Source organism: Amblyomma americanum, chromosome 1 (genome assembly GCF_052857255.1).
Source record: "Amblyomma americanum isolate KBUSLIRL-KWMA chromosome 1, ASM5285725v1, whole genome shotgun sequence".
In the NCBI taxonomy this organism is placed as follows: Eukaryota; Metazoa; Arthropoda; class Arachnida; order Ixodida; family Ixodidae; genus Amblyomma; species Amblyomma americanum.
Genome location: NC_135497.1, coordinates 12,426,869 through 12,449,374, shown reverse-complemented (window position 1 = coordinate 12,449,374; position 22,506 = coordinate 12,426,869). Strand labels below are relative to the sequence as shown.

At 46.5% G+C, this 22,506-nt stretch overlaps 1 non-coding gene across 1 annotated transcript; it reads left to right on the top strand.

Annotated features, from left to right (window-relative positions):
- Window positions 1-21,725: 21,725 nt before the first annotated feature.
- Window positions 21,726-21,799, top strand: TRNAL-CAA (transfer RNA leucine (anticodon CAA)). Its single transcript has one exon. It is a non-coding gene; the product is annotated as a tRNA-Leu (tRNA).
- Window positions 21,800-22,506: the final 707 nt, after the last annotated feature.

The window sequence follows — 22,506 nt, the reverse complement described above, 5'->3', positions numbered from 1 at the left end:
ACACCACACTTGGCCGAACTCGGATGTTTTTCCACTTTTTTTTCTTTTGTGGGTGTTTTGAGGCACAGTGCACGTTTGTGTAGTTAAGCTCACGGCGACGCTGATTCTACCTTGACTCGGGCTGCGGAAATGGTTCCAGATGACGGAAGTCTCCTGTCATGTCTGCATTTTATTTTGTTTATTTGTATACTTTTTCTGGCCAGGTCACGCGAGTGCAAGCATCTCCAATTTATATATGTTGGACAATTCCGCCACCGTCTGTTTCTGTACACCTTACTCGCTTAAATGCTCCCGCCATTTTCATTTAGCCGCCACACGACACTGGCATGAGCTCGGATGTTTTACTGCTGTGTGTCTGGGTGTTTTCATGCACAGTGCACGTGTGTTTAGTTAAGCTCACGGCGCCGCTGATTCGGCCTTGGCTCTGGCTGCCGAAGTGGTTCCAGATGACGGAAGCTCCGGCCCTGTCTGCATTTTATTCCGTTTATTTGTTTACTCTTTATGGTCGGGGCACGCGAGTGCACGCGTCTTTAACTTTTGTGTGGATGGCGATCCCGCTACCGTCTGCTCCTGTCCACCTTACACGCCGCCGCTCTGTTGCCTTGATGGGTAGCCATTATCCCCTCCCGCTCCGTGTTCTCCTTTTTTTTTGTTTCCCTCGTCCGGGGTCGGCTCCCCGCGGCTTCGGGGTAGGCGGCGGGGTACAACACGTTTTTCTTTTTTATTTGTTCTCCCTTTTTTCCCTTTCTATCTGTATCTTTTCTAGTATTCTTTGCCTCCGTTTGTTTCTTTTGTTCATGTGACGTACATGTGTGCCAGTGCCAACCCCTTAAGAAGAGAAAGAAGACCCCTGTAACCTCAGTCTTGAGAAAGGACAGGCACTGTATATATATATATATATATATATATATATATATATATATATATATATATATATATATATATATATATATATATATCTATCTATGTGTGTGTGTGTGCGTGTGTGTGTGTGTGTAAGTATTCCCTATGATCCTTGGTGTCTGTGGCTGTTGATTTCTAGCACGCTTCTAGAACGCCTAACTGCTAATTAAGAACAGCTAGCGCACCTAATTCGTATTTGGCCTAACAACATAAATCCACGTAAGCTCTCTAGCCTGGGATTATTCATTTGTGATGGGTTTGCAAATACTGGAAAAGAATCTTATGTCATCTGCCTTCTAAAGAGGCTGTGTGGAATATTGAGGAACTTCAAGAAATCCCAACAAACCTCCTTTGGGAACATGTACAATCGATGCAAACGGAGAAGGCCGATGATGTCTTGTTTGCCTCTGAAGCACAGCTAGCAAGAAAAGGTTGTTTCCTGTTCTCGAAAACAAAAACTGAAAAATTCTCGTGGACAGAGAAGCACAGAAGGGCAGCTGCACCGGTTTAGGAATCAAAAAAGGGGTTGAAACAGATATCAAAACAAATTGTCTCCTCTCTTAGGCTCCCTTTGTGACCTGCATACTAGGCTCACAAAAATTATATTCAGCGCTACTATTTATTTCTTGTAAAAAAGAGCAGTTGCAATAACTTTATAGGCCTAGCAACAAAAAAACATGTAAGCTTGTAATAAGGGAATAATTACTCATTGGCATCCACTCAAGCGTAGCCACATGGCCCTTAAGTATTTGACCAACATTTAGAGCCTCTTACTGCTTACCGAGTCTAGGAGAACCCTGAGGCACTGCAGCATTTCTGAACTCCCGACTTATCCCACTAGTACAAATTGGGTTCGTACCCCGGTGACCTAAACAATACCCCTTTGAAATATCAAAGTTAAGAGCCACACCAAACCTTGCAGAATTATGCAGCTAAATGAAAAGGGGCAAGCACATTCTTTTTATCCGAACAGTAGTGGGAAAATTCATCAGCACAGGATAAAATCGTAATTCCACATTGAGGAACCGAGAAACCAAAAATAAGTGTCTCCAATTATACTGAAATAAAGGGGTTCGAGGTAAAAGCTGTGTGGTTTTAATAGGGAAGATAAGCACGTTTTCCCACCCATTTATCCACGGCTGACACAGTTCAAAACTGCCGGACCCCCGGCCGGGCCCCGTGATCGCGCAAGCCGACCACGGCGGGCCTTGCTCTGAGGGAACAAAGGATCGACACACTGGCTGACACAAGCAGGCATTTATTGCTACAGCAACAATAACGCCAGCTAGCGACAAAATATGCTAATGAATCGAGGTCGTTAAACTCACCACCAAGGTTACGAGCAAATGTTTACCCACACTAGGGCAAGGTATACTCCAAGGCCGGACGGGACGAGATGCAGGAGAACGGTCCTCCCCACGAAGCCTCAACCCGCAGGCGGTACGTCTACTCCCGATGACGTTCTACAGCTGAAAAACACACAAAACGTGTAAGCAAGCATTATTGCTTGACAAATGGCTCAAGATAAGCAATCTCATTTTTTGTCAAGGTAATAGATTCTTCTTCCTTTTTATGTTTTTTGTCGCCTGTTTCCATTTTACATTCTGTAGCGATCCCAATAAAATACAATTGAGAGAAAGCGCTCGTTTGTGCCTCCTTTCTTTCATCGCCATCCTTTTTGCACTATTTTTCCAAAATGGAACTTGGAAATACATTCCACCCTGCTCTACTCATCCAATTAACATATACATGCACTACATTACCTTAACCTATATATTAACCAATATACGTCCTACATGTAGCACGCTGTTTTTTTTGTGTGCAGTAGCTCTAAAAATTAAAAAGCTTTCCTCGGCTAACGTACGTTCAAGAGCATCTAAACTTTTCTTGTGCCATTTCTGAAATTGGATCCCATTGACATTATATTTCTGCAAGAAAAACAAATAATTTTTGTGCGCTGCCATAAGAAAAGCACAATGCGTGATGAGAAATGTGATTTTAAAGTCGGTGTCAAATTTTTGAACCTTTACCACAAGTAACAGGTGGCGAATTTGCCTAGTATCCTACATTGCAGAACGGCTCAAAATCACTGTTGAGAAAAATACTATCGCCGATAAAAAGATTCTGAATTGTGGACGTGAAATAAACATTTTATATCGAAAACTATTTTAATTCTTTCAAATTTCTGATGTTTTGGCATATATGGGTGAAGTGCTAATTGTTTATTTTAAGGTATCACATTTGATGTTAGCACAATTTTCGGTTTAATCCAAGTTGTAGAATTACTGCATCTGCACAAATAGACCCAGCCGCGAGTGTATGAAGGGGAAGTCTGATTCCATATGAAAACGAAAGCGCTGCGTGAACACGGCATTGTCTTCCATAGCCTCAGTGCCATTTAAGAGGCAATAATTAAGAAGCGTGCGCAGCTAAACCCCCCTCCCCTACTACTTGCCGCCGCTGCTGCTTTGTGCTTCACGCTGTCCAGTGCTGCTACTGTTCACCCCCCTTTTTTCCTTTCCGTACACTGCTCAGTTGCTGCCTTCCCTTTCTCAGCGGCTTTCTCCGCATTCATAGCTAGCTTTTATTTTTCTGTGCACAACACATGCATTTCCTCTTGGCCTCAGGGCCTTCAAAAGTTGGCTTCTGCTTGCAGTCCTGAGAATGATGGTTAAGCCATTTCAAAGAGCCCCACTGCACTGCAGCCGACTGTTAGCCTTGAGATTATGCCGTTGCATGTCTGTTGCTCCAAGACGTTCTTGATCAGGGGTCTCCAAACACTCTCCCAGTTTCACCTTTTAGTGCCAGCTTCACGAGTCAGATTCACCGCCAGACTCAATTTACAAATGAAATCGGCCAAAAAGTTACGTCCGTAGACGGCCCTCATTCTTTTTTTACTACTACTACTACTGTGTGGAATGGAAAAAAGGGCCCCTTTACGCAAGTTACCTTCAGGTTGACATCAGTTGCCTTCAAGGGGGCTTAAAGAGCAAGGTGCTGTACAACCCTTTCTCTCAGTAATAGCCTGCTCAACTTGTGTTTCACTTTTGGCACACCTACACGGTAGCCGACGGGTAATTCGGACTCCAATAATTCGACTTGTAGGTTATTTCGGACCTCCAGGAGGCACCGTCAGTCACCCCATAGAAGCGCGTACATATTCGCGACGGATATTTCAGACTTCGAAATTCCGAAAGTTCGATTATTCGGACTAATTTCAGTCGCCTTCTGCCCAATTTGGCAATCTTATTGGCTTTTCGGCGGCAAAAAAGGCGCCATCATGGATTGAGGTGGATTTACGCTGCAGTTGGATTAGCTTGACATACTTTCGGTACTTCATTGTTGCTAGTGGAGGTCCCTGTGATCTCTGACACTTCGAGGGGAAAAACAGCCCGATGACAAAACAGCTCGTAGGAGTGCAGTGCAGCACTGCTGTAGAGGTGAACTATCATAGCCGTAACCGCAAACTGCAAATCACAACACATGCGGCAGCGGCCTCAAGAGTTAGCGAGTTCTCATTTCACAGAATTGATTAGGAACGCAGTAGGGTAATAATTGCGATCTCAAATATTGGCTTTTTTATGGTGCTTAATGGAATGAATAACGTTTAAGTTGTTCTGGATTCATCGATTCTGCGGGTTGACCATATTGGCACTGAATTCTGGCAAATATGCCCGACACAGGGCTCTGGGTGTACCAGAAGTTCTCATTCATCAAAATTTTCGGTGTTGTCAATTGAATCTTCAGCAATTTTGTTTTCAGTGAGCTACAGGGCCTTTATACACTCAAAATATCCGGTATGCGATGTTTAGTTTTAAAGAAAGCAGGATTGCCCGAGCCAACATTTTCACGTTGTTTGGTGTTTAACCAGGATGCTGCCTACTGGTTGTATGAGGCTGACCGGCGGTTACTTTACTTTACGAAATGGCCTACACTGCTTACCAGAAAATTCATGCATCAGCGTGCATTTGTTGAGCCTAGTTTTATACTGAGGCCCTTTTTTTCCCTTCGAAGAGAATTATCTCGAGGCATCAATTTTCGCCACATTTGACCAAAGCTACTTTTTTCGCTTGAAAGCCAACCTTATTACGACGTCAATTTTCGCCAAACTTGGCTCTGCTGCACAGGAACCACAAGAAACTCCTAACACCACACACCTAACCTAACAAACACAAGTGGGAGTCTACTAAAGCAGAGTTGTAAAATGAATGCAGGGGTTTCGTTTCAAAATATGATTATTGCCAAACCGGGCTTGAAGAGCGGGAGTGTCCAGCAGAAAAATAAGAATAACGAATTGGTAATATGCTACAGTTTGCTTCATTATAAACAGCAAGCAAAACTGGTCATAATTATACCGATGGGATGACTCCAGCTCTGACCGTAGTAGTAGTAGCAGTGTGAGGCATCTTTCAGCCAAGAGCTACAGGCTGAGCATATTTCTTGTAGATACTCGTAAAAGGAGAAGAGCTGCCAACTGCAGGGCTTCTTTTCAGGGTATTTAAAAATTACCATTAAATAAGCTGGCCGAACTAAAATACCGACCTGAGGCATTACTGACATCATCGTTTCAACTACTATGCAAACACTTCTTACTATAATGCCGTTATGTGTTCAAATCAAAGCTATGACGTTGAATATTCTTTCACCGAATATGAACGGACTTCTCTAAATCATGAATCATGAACTCTACCTTTTCCCATTGCGCCAATATTGATGAATTTTGTAACTTAGTCTCGCCAAAGGAGGACGCGTTCAGTGTACTTCATGTAAACATACGTAGCTTGCGAAAACATCGGAATGAATTTTTGGCTGTTGCTGACAACTCTAAAAATACTATTGATGCATTTGTACTTACCGAAATTACCATCCCTTCCACACTTCTCTCCTCTTTTTCGTTAAACAGCTACTCTAGCTTCTCTTTCACACGCTCAAATCGGCCAGGCGGTGGCATTCTTGTTTTTGTTCACAGCAAATGGAATGCCTACCCTTTACAATCCAAAATTCTGCTTTGCTGTGTGCGTTGCATTGCAGATACAATTCGTAAGTTCGGACGTTGCTCTACTAGGATTTTACAGGCCTCCTTCCCAAAATGTGAAAGAATTTCTTTCTGAGCTCGACAATTTTTTGGGCTCCCTATTGCCAAATCAATCTATATGCCTCATAGGAGACTTCAATATTGACACCTTGTCACCAGCACTTTCATTTGTTTGCAAGTACCTAAATATCTTGGCAAAACATGGTATTGAACCAGCGATAAAAGACTACACAAGAGAATAGTATCTGCGACATCATTTCGTAGCTTCTTGTATTGATCATATCAATATACGAGCTCCATTTGCCCAGTCTTTCTCTTCGGTAATTACATATAAACTTTCAGATCATTACTTTGTAGGTTCTCATATTCTTTTTCCTTCTTTAAATAAATCATACCCCAATAAGGAGCGAATTTCAGATACAGACACTGCCACATTTGATAACCTTATAGCCAATTTTAACTGGGTCTCTTACCTCGAGGAAGTTAATTCTTTTAACGTGTATGACAGGTTTGTGCAGGTTGTCAGTTCTATAATAGCCTCATCACAAAAGGTCAAAGTGATCAAAACACGCAACCCAAACCTTCCTTGGTTAACAAGTGACATTCTGAAGGCCATTGCAGAAAAAGACGCCCTTTGGACACGTAGCAAGCGTAGTCCCAAAACCACACTCCTCAAAGATAATTTCAGGTTGCTTAGAAATAAAGTCACTGCCATGATTCGAGCTTCGAAACGTAACTATTTCAATTCGGCTTTTCGTAACAACCAACACTCTTCACGTTAAACTTGGTCAACTATCAATTGCCTTTTTGGACGAATCCCGAAACAATCCATTAGCGATTCATTTGCCAAATCCTTCAAAGATTTGCCCTCTGCGGCCTCTGAGTTTAATGCATTTTTCTCTCAGATTTCCAGGAAGTTTCCTTTATCCCACTATGAAGTTCCACGGTCTTTGTATTGCACCGCTTCTTCAGCTTTTCTTCCGACTATTACACCCCTAATTACCCGATTAGGTAATTAGAAACGCTGGGAAGCACCGGCACACCGCAGGGCTCCGTCATCTCGCCCGCGCTGTTCAACCTGATCATGATCGGGCTAGCAGAAAAGCTACAAGAACTCGAAGACGTCCGGCACACCATATACGCCGACGACATAACACTCTGGGTGCACGAAGGCAGCGACGGTCACGTCGAGACGGCACTGCAACTAGCAATCGAGACAATAGAGGAATGCCTTGTGGGTACGGGATAACGATGTTCGCCGAAAAAGTCGGAACTCCTACTCTACCGCCCTACGCAGAGGGGCAGACCACCCGGGGGTGGTCGGAATGCGGCAACGACCAGACGAGAATACGAAGAGATCAGACTACGCATGAGCAACGGAGCAACCATCTCGATAGTGCACAGAATTAGGATCCTCGGCATGATAATCGAGGGCAACGGCGTCAACGGCGAATGATCACTAAAATTAAAACACAAGACAGCTAACGCCATGCGAATCCCCAAGAGGGTCACTAGCAGAAGAAGCGGAATGAGGAAGGCGAGTCTCGCACGACTCATACACTCTTTCGTCATGAGCCATATTGCGTACGTCACGGCATTCCACAACTGGTACAAGGGAGAAGAAGCCAAGATCAACGTCCTCATCCGCAGGGTGTACAAGATAGCACTGGGTCTACCCGAATCCACCAGCACGCACCGATTGCTCCAGCTCGGGGTTCACAACACGCTTAGCGAAATCGCCGAGGCGCAGCGCACTTCACAACCAGAAAGATTAGCGGGCATGAGAGCAGGACGCCAGATCATGGAAAGTCTCGGCATCCGTTACCACGCGCAACAAGGCGAGAAAGTCGCCGTTCCGGACGCGATCAGACAAACAATACATGTCGACCTGATTCCACGGAACGTCCACCCGGAACACAACCGGGGAAGAAGAGTGGCCAGGGCCAGAGCTCTCCTACACAGCCACGGAGACGAAACGGGGACAAGGTTCGTTGACGCCGCGAAATACGCAGAACGCTCGTGATTCGCGGTTGCGGTCGTCGATTCGAGTGGCAAAACGCGCATAACGGCAAGTGCAGCTTGCGAGCGCGCAGAAGAAGTGGAGGAAGCGGCGGTGGCACTCGCCGTCACGGATCCGACGTGTACCACGGTTCTTTGTGACTCGCGACAAACGGTCCGAAACTTCGCCAAAGAATGGATCTCACAGAGCGCGGCCCGAGTCCTGAGCAATCAACAAGTACAGCGGGAGGTAGATTTTCAAAAGAATTCAGTGGTTCCCGGCGCACATGGGAGAAGTATCGAAGACATATCTCAACCGAAACGAGACAGCACACGCCAAGGCGTGTGAGCTCGCGAACCGCGCCGCCGACCGTCGTCCATGGGACAGCACCAAAGACTGCTTGACCATCTACAACGAAATTACCAAGGCCCTCTTCTTGGCCCGCCGAACTTTTCCTCCGCTCAGCGACAAGCTGGACAGGGCGCACACGGTGGCCTTCAGACAACTGCAGACGCTCACATAACCCAACCCGGAACGATACCACAAGCTCTACTCCGGCACATACCCGACAAATATATGCAAGGTCTGCTACACGAATATCGCCTTTTTAACCAACATGCTCTGGAACTGTAACAAAAACCCGCACGGTGCTAACTCCGGAACCGTCCCGCCACGGTGGGCCGCTGCCTTCCGCAGCCCCAGAGGTGGCAATGGAATTGTAGAGGATATCGTTCCAAGCAAAGCAATCTGCAACTCCACATTCAATCTCTCTCCGACACAGAAGTCCCCATAGTCATCGTACTACATGAAACTGAAGTTCCTGTCAGATTAGTCAACTACACTCCCCACACGCCAATGAACAAACCCATTCAAAGGGTAGCAAGCCTAGTTCACAGAGCATACACCGCTACAGATCACCCCATAGAGGTTGAAGCCATAGATTGTCACCTAATAGAGCTCCTTCCCAAACTATAAATAGCACTAGCCTATACATCCTCAGCACATACAGAAGCCCGAAAGGCAAAGCAGCCCACCTCCTCGCAGCCATACGCAAAGCGCTCCATATCAGCGCTAAATACCCGCTTATAGTGCTTGGTGACTTTTATAACAGACACAACAGCGGGGGGTACAAATTCAACTGCAGCAAAGGAGCACAGCTCTGGACACTAATTCAGAACGAGGGACTCACCCTCGTCAATAATCCGCAACAACATACGCGCATCGGTAACAGCGTGCAACACAACACCACTCCCGATCTCACACTCACAAAGAATATCAAAATGTGAGTGGTCGCACACGCAGACCTCCCTAGGCAGCGACCAATACATAATTGAAACCTCTCTCGCTAAACTCACTCACCCACTTCATGAAAAAGAAGCTGCAGATCACAGACTGGGACAAGTTTCGGTACCTCCGAAATTACGCCCCCACCCAAATCAAACACCTTGCGAAGTGGGTGGCAGAACTCACAAAGGACGTGACTACAGCGACACCTGAGATTCCGAGGAATCGCGAATCGGACGCGGTCGACAGCAGACTCCTTCACATGTGGGAGTCTCACTCCGGCCTGCAGAAACGGTGGCTTCGTAACAGACACAACAGATCACTCAAGTTAAGGATATCAGCCTTGATCAAGAAAATAGAGCCACACGCGGCACAACTAACCCGTCACCAATGGGGTCAGCTCTGCAACCGCGTGGAGGGCAACCTGGGCCTATGAGACACATGGAAATTTCTGCGCTGCCCCAGAGAACCCCACAACACGAGGAGCACGCAACAGCGTAATGTAACGCGCCTCATTCACAGAATAGGTATGGATGATGATGTCCTAGGTCCAGAATATGAAAGCCAGGTACCTAACAGCCACTCCCAAATTACCCCTCCCTTCCTACTTGGGCGTAGAAAACCCCCAGCTCGACGCGGACGTAACAACGTGGGAGGTTAGAGCAGCAATGTTCTAACTTCGAACCACGTATGCGCCAGGAGCTGACAGGATCAGAAACAAAACGATACGAAATTTGGACGAGAACTCCATCTAAGCCCTAACAGAATTTTTAAACAAGCACTGGAAGGAAGATACTCTTCCCTCCGAGTGGACCTACGCGAGAGTCACTTTCATCCCCAATCCCGGAAAACCGCTGAACCTGTTAAACCTCAGGCCAATCTCCACCACTTCATGCTTGGGAAAGCTATTTGAGCACGTAATCCTAAACAACTGCGAAATCACATGCAAACAAAAGAGCTCTTTCCCCACACAATGCTAGGATCCCGAAACCATCTATCAACACAAGACGTAATGCTTCAAATCTCAGAATAAATCCTACATCCCAGACATTGCAAACGCACACGAGCACTGCTAGCCTTAGACCTCACTAAGGCTTTTGACAATATCCAACACACAGCCATACTGGACGCCTTATCCAATCCAGGAGTCGGGACTCGAACACATACCTATATAGCAGCTTTCCTACGAGACCCCACAGCGGAAATCAAACCAGGCCCTATAGAGTCCCCCTCCTTTCCTCTGGGCAGCAGGAGGACACCCCAGGGGTAAGTCTTACCTCCCATACTTTTCAACATCCCTCTCATTCCCATGGCTCGCAAGCTAGAGCGCATCCCAAACCTATCACACTTCATATATGCAGACGACATTGCCTTATGGACCCCCATGGGCAATGTTGGGACCATGGAAGAAACCCTTCAAGCAGGTGCGGGCACGGTAGTGGAGTGCGCAGCCTTTATAGGTCTCGCATGCTCCTCTGCTAAGTCTGAACTCTTGCTACTCCACGCGACCCCGAACCGCAATAGGAAGGAAAACCCCTTCATACATGTCGAGGTCTATGGTCTACCAGTGCCAGAGGTTGAAAAGGTACGCATCCTAGGCATGTTCTTACAAAACAATGGACACAACACGGAGGCCATCTCCAAACTAACAATCACGACATATCAAACCATCTGACTGATTAGAAGAATTGCCAACAAGCACCGAGGCATGCGTGAACATGCCCTGAGATGGCTGATTCAAGCATTCGTGATTAGTCTGATGGTTTACTCCCTTCCCTACCTCTCCCTCACAAAGGCGGAAGAGAAGGTAGATGCACTAATAAGACAGGCATACAAGTCAGCCTTAAATCTCCCGCAACGAGCTCCCACCACCCATCTCCTACGCTTGAGAGTACACAATACACTACAAGAACTAACTGAAGCTCGTCGCACGGCTCAGATTGACACTCTCCTCCACAAATACAGGTAGACACATTTTCGCCTCTAAAAATTCAGCCAACAGGCCCACCCCCCAATAACACCCACGCCATCCCAACACACATCAGGGACAGACTCATAGTTCACCCTTTGCCCAAAAACGTACACCCAGTTCACAACCAGGCCACACGCGAAGCTCGTGCCAAGGCTTTACACAAAGCTCATGCAAACGACAAAGACGCGGTCTACGTGGATGCGGCAGAGTACACCCACAATCCGGCCTGCGCCATCACTGTAGCATCGCATGACCTCAAACACATAGCCTCGTGCTCGATTAAGGCAACAACCTCACTTGAAGCCGAAGAAGCCATAGCGTTTGCCATTTCCTCCTCCGCTGCCATAGTCATTCTAAGTGACTAATACAGCAATCACGAATGTTGCACAGAGACGGATTCATTCTACCACCCGAAAAATTCTCAGTTCTTACTCCACAGAACCCCGACCAGTTCAAATTGCTTGGGTGCCAGCCCACGCAGGCAACCCCGGCCACGAAGTGGCTCACTCACTTGCTCGAGCGTACATGAACCGAGCAGGGTACACCGTAGACCGGGGTAGCGCTAGGGACCGGCTCGTCACCTATCATGAAGTAATTCCCTCCATTACAGGTAGCAAAGACTCGTCTATCCTCCACCACACATCCTCCTCTCGAAAGAACAACAAACCACCTGGAGACAGCTCCAGGCTCGCACATTCCCTTCACCGGTTTTGTTAGCCCTTATCCACCCAGGCCAATACAGTCCCGAATGCTCTCTTTGTGGGGCTCCGAGAGCCAACTTTGACCACATTTTATATCTCTTCCGAGAATTCCATCTCGCTGGAATCTCACGGACAGAGGGTTGGGAGATCGCGGTCTCCAGCTCCGAACCGGCCTCACAAAGGCGCCTGGCAGAGTGGGCTGCGGAGGTCGCCGCACCTCATTGACTGTTGGTCACCACCCGGGATCAAGAGCCAGACCAACCCTAGGCAGTGACTCATCCTTAAGGCTCATCAATAAAGTTTTCCCCTACCTACCTGGTCGAACTTATTCCGGAGCCCTCCACTACGGCATCTATCTTCCTTTCTTTCACTCCCTCATTTATCCCTTCCATTACGGTGCGGTTCAGATATCCACCGAGATGTGAGACAAATACTGCGCAATTTCCTTTCCTCAAAAACCATTAACCAAACCGCCCCATGTTTGCCGGCTTAGTGTGCGAGAAGCATTTCGAAGCTTTTCGCGGCGCCTTATGACAGCATGTCCCACCCGAGATCGCGAGAGGTTAATAATAACAATTGGTTTTTGGGGAAAGGAAATGGCGCAGTATGTCTCATTTATCGTTGGACACCTGAACCGCGCCGTAAGGTAAGGAATAAAGGAGGGAGTGAAAGAAGAAATGAAGAGAGAGGTGCCGTAGTAGAGGGCTCCGGAATAATTTCGACCACCTGGGCATCTTTAACGTGCACTGACATCGCACAACACACGGGTGCCTTAGCGTTTTGCCTCCATAAAAACGCTTAGACGCCCGTGTGCTGTGCGATGTCAGTGCACGTTAAAGGTCCCCAGGTGGTCGAAATTATTGCGGAGCCCTCCACTACGGCACCTCTCTCTTTCTTCTTTCACTACATCCTTTATCCCTTACCTTACGAGAGGGGTTGCACGAAGAGCAAGGCATGCATTGCCCGTGTGCTGTGCGACGTCAGTGCACCTTAAAGATCCCTGGTGGCCGAATTTATTCCAGAGCCCTCCACTACGGCGCCTCTTTCCTCCTTCCTTCTCTCACTCCCTCCTTTATCCCGTCCCTTACAACGCGGTGCAGGTGTCCAACAATATACGAGACAGATACTGTGCCATTTCCTTTCCCCCAAAACCAATTATTATTATAACAACGGAACGACGCAGTATATAACGACGTAGTCGTTCCCAAGCGCGTGGGGATTTTCCGGACCCGTGGAGTATCTGTTACGGGTCCAAGTTGGACTCAATTTTGGAAATGTGGCGGAGAGTTTGAAGGATGCTTCACTCCCTCCACCGGTTGGCCCGGTATTGCACTACCTCCGGGATCGGCCTTGTCTTTAGCGCGTCTTTGCTATCCTAGTCTTTCTATCCCATCTTTCAACTCTCCTTCTATCTGCACGTGGTAGCGATTGTGGCTCGGCTTGAGCCAGTGAGCAGGCCTGTGACTTTCCTTTTCTTTCTTCCTGGCAGTAAAAGACCTAGCGCGTGGCACGAGTTCGTGACCGTTCACTGCCCTCGCCTCGCGCTTTGGCTGTGTTGCGGTGCGGACAGCGCAGGCATTCTTTTCCAACGTTGTACAGAGAGCTCCCAAAAGTTAGTTTTAAAAGCCCACGCGCCCGATGAATTGCCGTGACGCTATGTGTAAGTAGTAAGGTTTTGCGAAGGTATAGCGAACAGTACGAACTAGCTTTTAACCATACCTGGTGCATCGATGCACGTCGGAGGCCATAGCATGATAGTATTAGCCAGTGACACAACTGAATCCCTTATACCTTGGGTTTTCGGCATATTGTTTGTACGAGGGACGGCTGTCCCTTTCAGGTCCGTGGTCAATACGCCACTCTTGAACCTGTTTCTGACTATGGTGGCAACGCGACGTCACTTCAATAACGAAGGAAAAGAAAAGCTATTTAGAAAAAAATCAGGGTGCGAACCGTCGCACGAAATGCTTTGGATGAAATGGCGAGGCCGCTCATTGCATATCCCGATGCAAGCCAATGGCGCGGCCGCTTTGTTCGCACTGAATGCGTTTACTGATTGGCGGACACTTTGTTGTCCACTCAGTGGTATAGGCCAGTTTCCGTTTTATTCACGTTTTCATGTATTTTGATCAAGTACCTGACACTGTTACCAGTTGCGGGCATTCTGCTTTATGAGCGGCGACGCAACCACGTTGGTAAGATTCAGGCTGAAGCCCCGTTCAGGCTGAAGCCCCGTTGGACGCCGGCTGCTCGGCTATCGTTGGGAAAAAGTTGCCGGCGAAAAATATATACGCTGCGCTGTTGAGTGCGTAGGTGCGGGCAGGACTCGTTTTATCAGCCACGTGCCGTTCACTGATGAACCACGGGTGCAATGCTGCTGCGTGACACTTCCGCGGTGGTGGCGGCGCAATTTCCTTTCCCCAAAAACCAATTATTATCATTATTAGTTACCTCCATGTATTCATTCACTGTACGGTTGAGGTGTCCACCGAGAAGGCTCCTCGTGAAGGCAACATCTGGGCTGGTTCCCGGAACCCGGCGGTCGTTACGGAGGCGTCGCCCCTCCCAAGCTCAGACCGTGGTCCTGTCAGGTGACACCCTTCTCCGACGTACTTCTCAAGGAAGTGCATGTATCTCGCCTCGGCCACCTGCCGTCTACCCGCTGCGCCAACTTTCCGCCACCTCGGCCAGTGCACGCCGCCGTTTCTTGGGCACGCCGGACGGCCCCCACGCACACACACAAAACCGCGGCGCTCTCGTGGCTTCCGTTCATCTGCGGGCTAACGCCGTCCTCATCTCGAAGCGACCCGGTACGAATGAACCCGCTTCGGCAAATCGCCCTCTCTCAGTTCACCCCACTTTCCTGGCCCCGGCTGCTCGCTGTTCTCAGAGTGCTGTCCGCCTGCACATCATCGACAGTCGTCCCGTTGCCTGTGCTTCCCTCTGCGCATGCCCATACCGTCATGGAACAACCGCTGCAAGACCACGCTTGGACATCCAAGTGCGAGCCTCTGCCTACAACTACGGATACTCTGCTTCCGCTGCGTTATCTTCATAGCCCTTGGCCACCGTCATCGCTATCTGCGACAATCACCGTGCCCTCCCCTGGATTCGGCTACATAAGGCCCGACCAAACCATCGCAGCCTTAGTGGACTCGGCGGCACTAGAGACATGGAGCGCCCTTGACTCTTTTGTTACACAGGCCGCACTGATATGGATCACCACGTCAACCCCGTTGTGCTATCAAGGCAGCCGTTGCAGCCTGGACCACTGCCCTGACATTTGGCGGGATACCGTCAACACGCCCAACGAAAGCAACGCCGTGCCTCACCCGCCGCCTTCAAACCCGGACCGCTTCCACATCTGGCAACCAAGTGCTCCGCTCAGCGTGGCACCTTCGAATGGACTACAAATATCGCCCTCTTACTGGAGTCATTCGGGCACGCCACCGCGACGATGCAGGTCACGACAATGCCCTTCTTTATGCAGGTTGGTTACTTACCTGATTCAATTTGTATCCGCTCTGATAATGCATTTTTGCTAGAAGTGTCGTGCCCTATCGACCCTATGCATTGCTTTCGAAGAATACTGTGCATATCATGTTACCAGTGTATCAACGCCTATGTCACTAGCCTTCTGTTAGTGTTGGCTCTCCTGGAGACGTCGAGCTGAACCCTGGACCCACAGTGGATAGTAACCCACAATCGCCCTCGAATCAATTGCCATGGCCATATCCCGCATTGAACTTTCTCAAAATACTGTGTTAAGTGAACTAGCTCTGATTCGCGCCGTTCAGTCGAAAGTTGAGGATTCGATTTCCAGCCTTTACTCTCGAGTTGATGCCCTTGAAAAACTCGCTTAAACAAATCAGCTAGGCAGCTCAGGTTCTGTAGCCAATTCAGATGTGGCTAAACTTTCCTCAGATATTGCGCTACTCTCGGACAAATGTGACAGCACCGAGAATCGTCTCCGACGGTCAAATTTGCTGTTTTTCGGAATCGAAGATGAACAAGAGGAAACGTGGTCACAATCTGAATCGCGCATCATTTCATTCTGCTCTCAGGAGCTTCATATCGAAATGGAGAGCCAAGATATTGAGTGCGCTCACAGACTCGGCCGTTTCCAGTCAGGAAAAAACCGCCCATCATTGTCAAGTTCACGAGGTTTAAATACAAAGCGCGAATACTTCCCCCGGCTCGATGCTTAAAGACGCGTCGTTCGCAGTCCGAGAAGACTACTCTGCACGTGTACACTTGGCAAAGAAAAAACTTCGTTCATATGGTCAGCAGAGTTAAAACTCATTCAAAATTCGTTTCGATAAGCTTATTATGAACAACAAACAGTTTGTGTACGATGCTGGAACCGACTCCGTGATCGAACCAAGTTCATAGCACTCACTGCAGTCACAAAAGGCGTTGTTTCGCCTACCTTTGCAAACTTCTAGGCGTGCCACCCCTGCCTCAAGAGATAATTTAGCATCAGTTTTACTAACCAATTTACGAACCTACTTCCCAAAGAAAGACGCCGTTGAAGCTATATTGAATGACAACAGGACCGATATCGCGATCTTTACCGAAACATGGCTCGCTCCTGATATAGAGAATAAAGAGCTATTGCAAGATAAGCAATCTTTCGATTTTTTCAGGCACGATAGACATGGGCGCAGGGGAGGAGGCGTGATGGTCCTCGTGAAGCGTTCCCTGCTTTCCTCTGCCGTTTAAATCACTAGCAATAGCGAAATCCTCTGTGTGAACATTTCACTTGCTCATCGCACTAATATTATCATCGCCTGCTACCGAGCTCCTGATTCTGATCACTCCTTCATTGAAGACTTAGGACCCGTTCTATTTCATATGAAAAACTAGTTTCCCTCTGGAAACCTTATAGTTTGTGGTGATTTTAACTTTCCAGACATCGACTGGGTGAACCTAAGTGCAGATTTACGCCATTCAATAGATTTTTTGGGTCTTATTTTCTCGTTATTCTCCAAACTTTCCTTGACGGAACATATAGCGCTAAGACACCAGGACGAACAAAGAAAGAGACAATACGAGCGCTGACTTTCAACTGAAGTTTATTCATTACATGTGAAGTTGTTATACAGGCTGAATATCTCAGAAATACCACCAGGCTATCATGCCGTGAGTCACCACATAACACGCACTTACTTTTTATTGACATAATCAAGGAATTCAATTTCTTTCTTTGAGAGCAAGATAGATGCTGCACTAACACATTTATCTTTCAGTTTTCTTATCTGTCTGGCTTCTACAATCTCACGTGTTAGTTGCTGTTTATTTTTACTGATGATTCGGCATTCTTTGAAGAATGGATGGCACCCCACCGGCTTGCAATCTAAACGGTGTTCGGCAAGGTTTCCTTTGCCGTTCTCCAAGTTCCTATTATGATCTCGGAGTCTTTCATTAACACACCTCCCGGTCTGACCAATGTAATATTTTCCACATGACAAGGGTAGGGAATACACGACGCCTTCTGCACATTCTACACGTTTGTTTTGGTGCCTTATTGTGCACGTTTCTTTCTTAACAGCAAAGGGATCGGTCATCCTACAAAGTTTGGCCAGTTTATCGAGTGCTGAAAACACTACTTTAACTCCTGCACGCTGCCCGATTTTTTTTGAGATTATGCGAAATCTTGTGAATATACGGAAGCACCGCTACTCGTTTATATTTCTCGGGCACGCTTTGACCTGATGATTTTTTTTCCGATCAAGCTTTCGGCTACTGCTATCAGGAGTGCACTCGGATAGCCTGCTTCTTGCAACCGTTCAACCTGCTGCCAGAAACTGTTGCTCGTCATGTGCTGGCATGACTTGTCCAGCGCTTTCTTAAAGGTGGTTTTGATTATGCCTCGCTTGATTAGTTTCGAATGAGCTGAAGTGTACGGAAGCAATGGTTTGTTAGTCATAGGTGCACAGTTCCAGCATGTGCGATCTTCTGCAAATGTTACCTTGATGTCCAAAAACGAATTTCATTGTTAACTGGCATTTAATGTGTTGGCTGAAGCGGGTTCAAACATTCTTCGAATACTCAAATTATCTCGGAGCTTGTGTTCCGAAGGTCGTCCATGGTGCCGTCGATGACGACCAGAAAATCATGAAAATAGCGATACACTCTTTTTACACTTGTACACTTAAGGCGACCATTAAGAGTCCTGTCAAGATGAGATAAGAACAGATTGCTTAGTACTGGTGCCAAGCAAGACCCGATGCATATACCTTCCTTCTGAAGGTAGGGTTTTGCCTGCCAGTTAATAAATGTGGACCGGAGATACAAAACTAAAAGATCTAAAAATTCTTGTATTGACACACCAGTAGCGTTCTGGAATTCAGCGGCCTGGAATTAACAGCGTGCAGGAGTTAAAGTAGTGTTTTCAGCACCCGACAAACTGGCCAAACTTTGTAGGATTACCGACCCCTTTGCTGTTAAAAAAGAAACGTGCACAATAAGGCACCAAAAGAAACGTGTAGAATGTGTAGAAGGCGTCGTGTTTTCCCTGCCCTTGTCATGTGGAAAATATTACATTGGTCAGACCGGTTGATGTGTTAATGAAAGACTCGGAGAACATAATAGGAACTTGGAGAACGGCAAAGGAAACCTCGCCGAACACTGTTTGAATTGCAAGCCGGTGGGGTGCCATCCAGTTTTCAAAGAATGCCGAATCATCAGTGAAAATAAACAGCAACTAACACGTGAGATTGCAGAAGCCAGACAGATACGAAAACGGAAAGATAAACGTGTTAGTGCAGCATCTATCTAGCTCTCAAACAAAAGAAATTGAATTCCTTGATGATGTAAATAAAAAGTAAGTGCGTGTTATGTGGTGACTCACGGCATGATAGCCTGGTAGTATTTCTGCGATATTCAGCCTGTATAAGAACTTCGCATGCAATGAATAAACTTCAGTTGAAAGTCAGCGCTCGTGTTGTCTCTTTCTTTGTTCGTCCTGGTGTCTTAGCGCTATATGTTCCGTCATGGCAAACCACTCGCCCGAACAGCCACTCTGATCAAACTTTCCTGCCTGTCTCTGGACCCACTAGTATTATCATGGATTCAGTGTTTTCTAACTAATCGTTCACAATACACCGTCATTGATAGTCATCCTTCCGCCGCTACAAATGTTACCTCTGGAGTTCCTCAGTGATCAGTTCTTGGCCCGCTTCTGTGTTTAATCTTTATTAATGACCTTCCTGCTGGAATTTCGTCATCCATTCGACTGTTCGCACACGATTGTGTTCTCTACCGTCGTATTCGTACTAATAGTGATCAGTCTCTGCTATACGAAGACTTAAACTTAATCCAAAACTGGTGCTCTACCTGGCTCATGAAGTTGAATGTGACCAAACGTAAGTTTATGCACGTGTCCAGGAAACGATCTAACTTGCTCTACTCATATTCGCTAAACACGACCGCGCTATCCCAAGTTGAATCTTAGAGGTATCTTGGGGTCGAAATAACAGTAATCTGAACTGGTCAAAGCACAAGTCACTTGCTGCACGCGTTTCCAAATCACTAGGTTTCATCAGACGATCTCTCACATTTTCTCCACCCACAGTTAGACAAATTGCATATGAAACATTCATCCGTACCAAACTTGAATATGCATCGACTGTTTGGAACTCGCATGAAGAATACCTAGTCCAGGTGTTAGAAGCAATCCAAAACAGAGCTGCTCGTTTCATAACATCCAAATATGATTCTCGGCTGAGCGTTACGAATATCAAATCTTCCATTGGTTTAACCCTCTGTCATCACGGCGTAAGATAGCAAGACTTTGTCTATTTCCCAAACTTTATAATAATTTCCCGCAATTACGTGATAGCCTTATTTTGCCCCCCTTGAGATCATCTCGACGTTTGTTGAATTGCAAGTGTTCTGCGTATTCATGGTAGCACTAACGATTTCAATAATTCCTTTCTGCCAACTGTTATATCCGAGTAGAATGTACTCCCTGACGGTATTGTAAATGAAACCAAGTCAGTAAAATTTAAAAAACCTATTGATTGCTTATTTCTCTCCTCAATTCCTGTAAAAACCTTTTTATTTACCTATTTATTGATTTGTTAATTTTCAATGCGTTTGCTGTGTTTATTTGTGCCTGCATTTATATTTGTGTTCTACCTTTGTAACCCGTTATTACCATTTGCCCCCCCCTTATGTAATGCCCCATTGGGGCCTTTGAGGAAAAAATAAATGATGATGTTGTCTACCTTTCCTCAAAAGCAATTTTCTTTTCTTTGTCTCGGCCCCCGCGTGGCTCAGAGGTCAGCTCGTCGGCCAGTGTTTAGGTCCAGTGTTTTGTGTAAGCAAAACTTCCTCCGCACGATCACGTCGTTCTGTGAAGATAAATGTGAAAAAGTTTGGTTGTGTTAGATAGTGCGAGATGAGATGATGTGGGAAATGTTTAGTTGATATATTGTAATTAATTAATTACAGTTCTACGATGCAATAGCCACGCATGTCGATATAGCTCCTGGACGTGAAAAGTGAAATAAAAAACCCTAGTAAGAAACATGAAAACATACACGCAGTCACTACACACACACACACACACACACACACACACACACACACACACACACACACACACACACACACACACACACACACACACACACACACACACACACACACACACACACACACACACACACATATATATATATATATATATATTAGCAGACAAGTCAAAGGAAATGAGGGGCCCATTTGACAAATTTATGAAGGGAGCCAACAGTCACCGAAACCAAGGTGCATAGGGGAACGTTAATTTTTTTTTAATGTGTTATGCTTATCGGTGGGATAATAATACTTAGATTAATAAATCGCTTAAAGAAAATTACTTATAAAGCAGCAGAAAAAACAACCATGCCGCCGGTGGGATCCGAGCACACGACCTCCGAATATCGCGTCCGGTGCTCTTACCAACTGAGCTACGGCAACGGCTGTCCAATCTGCTGCTTTCGTGGATATTTATGTTTACTGGGTGCAAGCGAGCCTTGATAGTGTTCACCAGCGCCACCCACGACCATAGCGGCGGACGTAGCACGTCCTGTAATACCGCGAGCATGACGTAGAACGTCATCTAATGGCGAGGGCGGAAACTGTGCGAGAGCCCTCTTATGCTACCTATGGCATCAAGACTGCCAGAACCGAGACCCTCGTTAAGCTATTAGCAGACAAGTTAAAGGAAATGAGGGGCCCGTTTGACAAATTTATGAAGGGAGCCAACAGTCACCGAAACCAAGGTGCATAGGGGAACGTTATCATTAGTATTTTTTTTAATGTGTTGTGCTTATCAGTGGGATATTATTACTTTGATTAATAAAGCGCTTAATGAAAATTACTTATAAAGCAGCAGAAATAACAACCATGCCGCCGGTGGAATCCGAACCCACGACCTCCGAATATCGCGTCCGGTGCTCTTACCAACTGAGCTACGGCGACGGCTGTCCAATCTGCTGCTGTCGTGGATATTTATGTTTACTTTGTGTACGCGAACCTTGAGAGTGTTGGGTGACTGTTGGCTCCCTTCATAAGTTTGTCAAACGGGCCCCTCATTTACTTTACCTTCTCTGCTAATAGCTTAACGAGGGTCTCGGTTCTGGCAGTCTTGATGCCACAGGTTGCTTAAAGGGCTCTCGCACAGTTTCCACCCTCGCCGTTAGATGACGTTCCACGTCACGCTCGCGGTATTACAGGACGTGCTACGTCCGCCGCTATGGTCGAGGGTGGCGCTGGTGAACACTCTCAAGGTTCGCGTACACCAAGTAAACATAAATACCCACGAGAGCAGCAGATTGGACAGCCGTCGCCGTAGCTCAGTTGGTGAGAGCACCGGACGCAATATTCGGAGGTCGTGGGTTCGGATCCCACCTGCGGCATGGTTGTTTTTTCTGCTGCTTTATAAGTAATTTTCTTTAAGCTCTTTATTAATCTAAGTAATAATATACCACTGATAAGCACAACACATAAAAAATATTAATGATAACGTTCCCCTATGCACCTTGGTTTCGGTGACTGTTGGCTCCCTTCATAAGTTTGTCAAACGGGCCCCTCATTTACTTTACCTTCTCTGCTCTATATATATATATATATATATATATATATATATATATATATATATATATATATAGTGACTAAACAGAGGCCAACGTTCTAAACAATGTAATTTGACGTTTCGGCCGTGGAACGGCTTTCATCAGAATAACAGAATAGGAAGAGAGGACACAGAACATGATGGAGGGTGCACAAAAAACGTACAAACATATAATGCACTGAAGATTAAAAACGTATCACACACGTGACTAGAACGCGAATGTGGGTCACAATGGCTGAACAGGAGGGCTACGTTGCAAAATTTAGTGCGTTAACAATCTTAGCTTCAGAATGCGATGATCGATGATTGAACGTCATGCTTACAGTGCAAAGATGAGAAACCAGAATTACAGGACAGCAAAACATAAGAAGCCAGAAGTTCTACGCTCTAAAACACTAAAAACACACGGTCACTAAAAAACACAGGTCACGATAAAGCAGCATAAACGGTAACAGTATTAGCTTTTATTACATCCTGACAAAACTAATTACG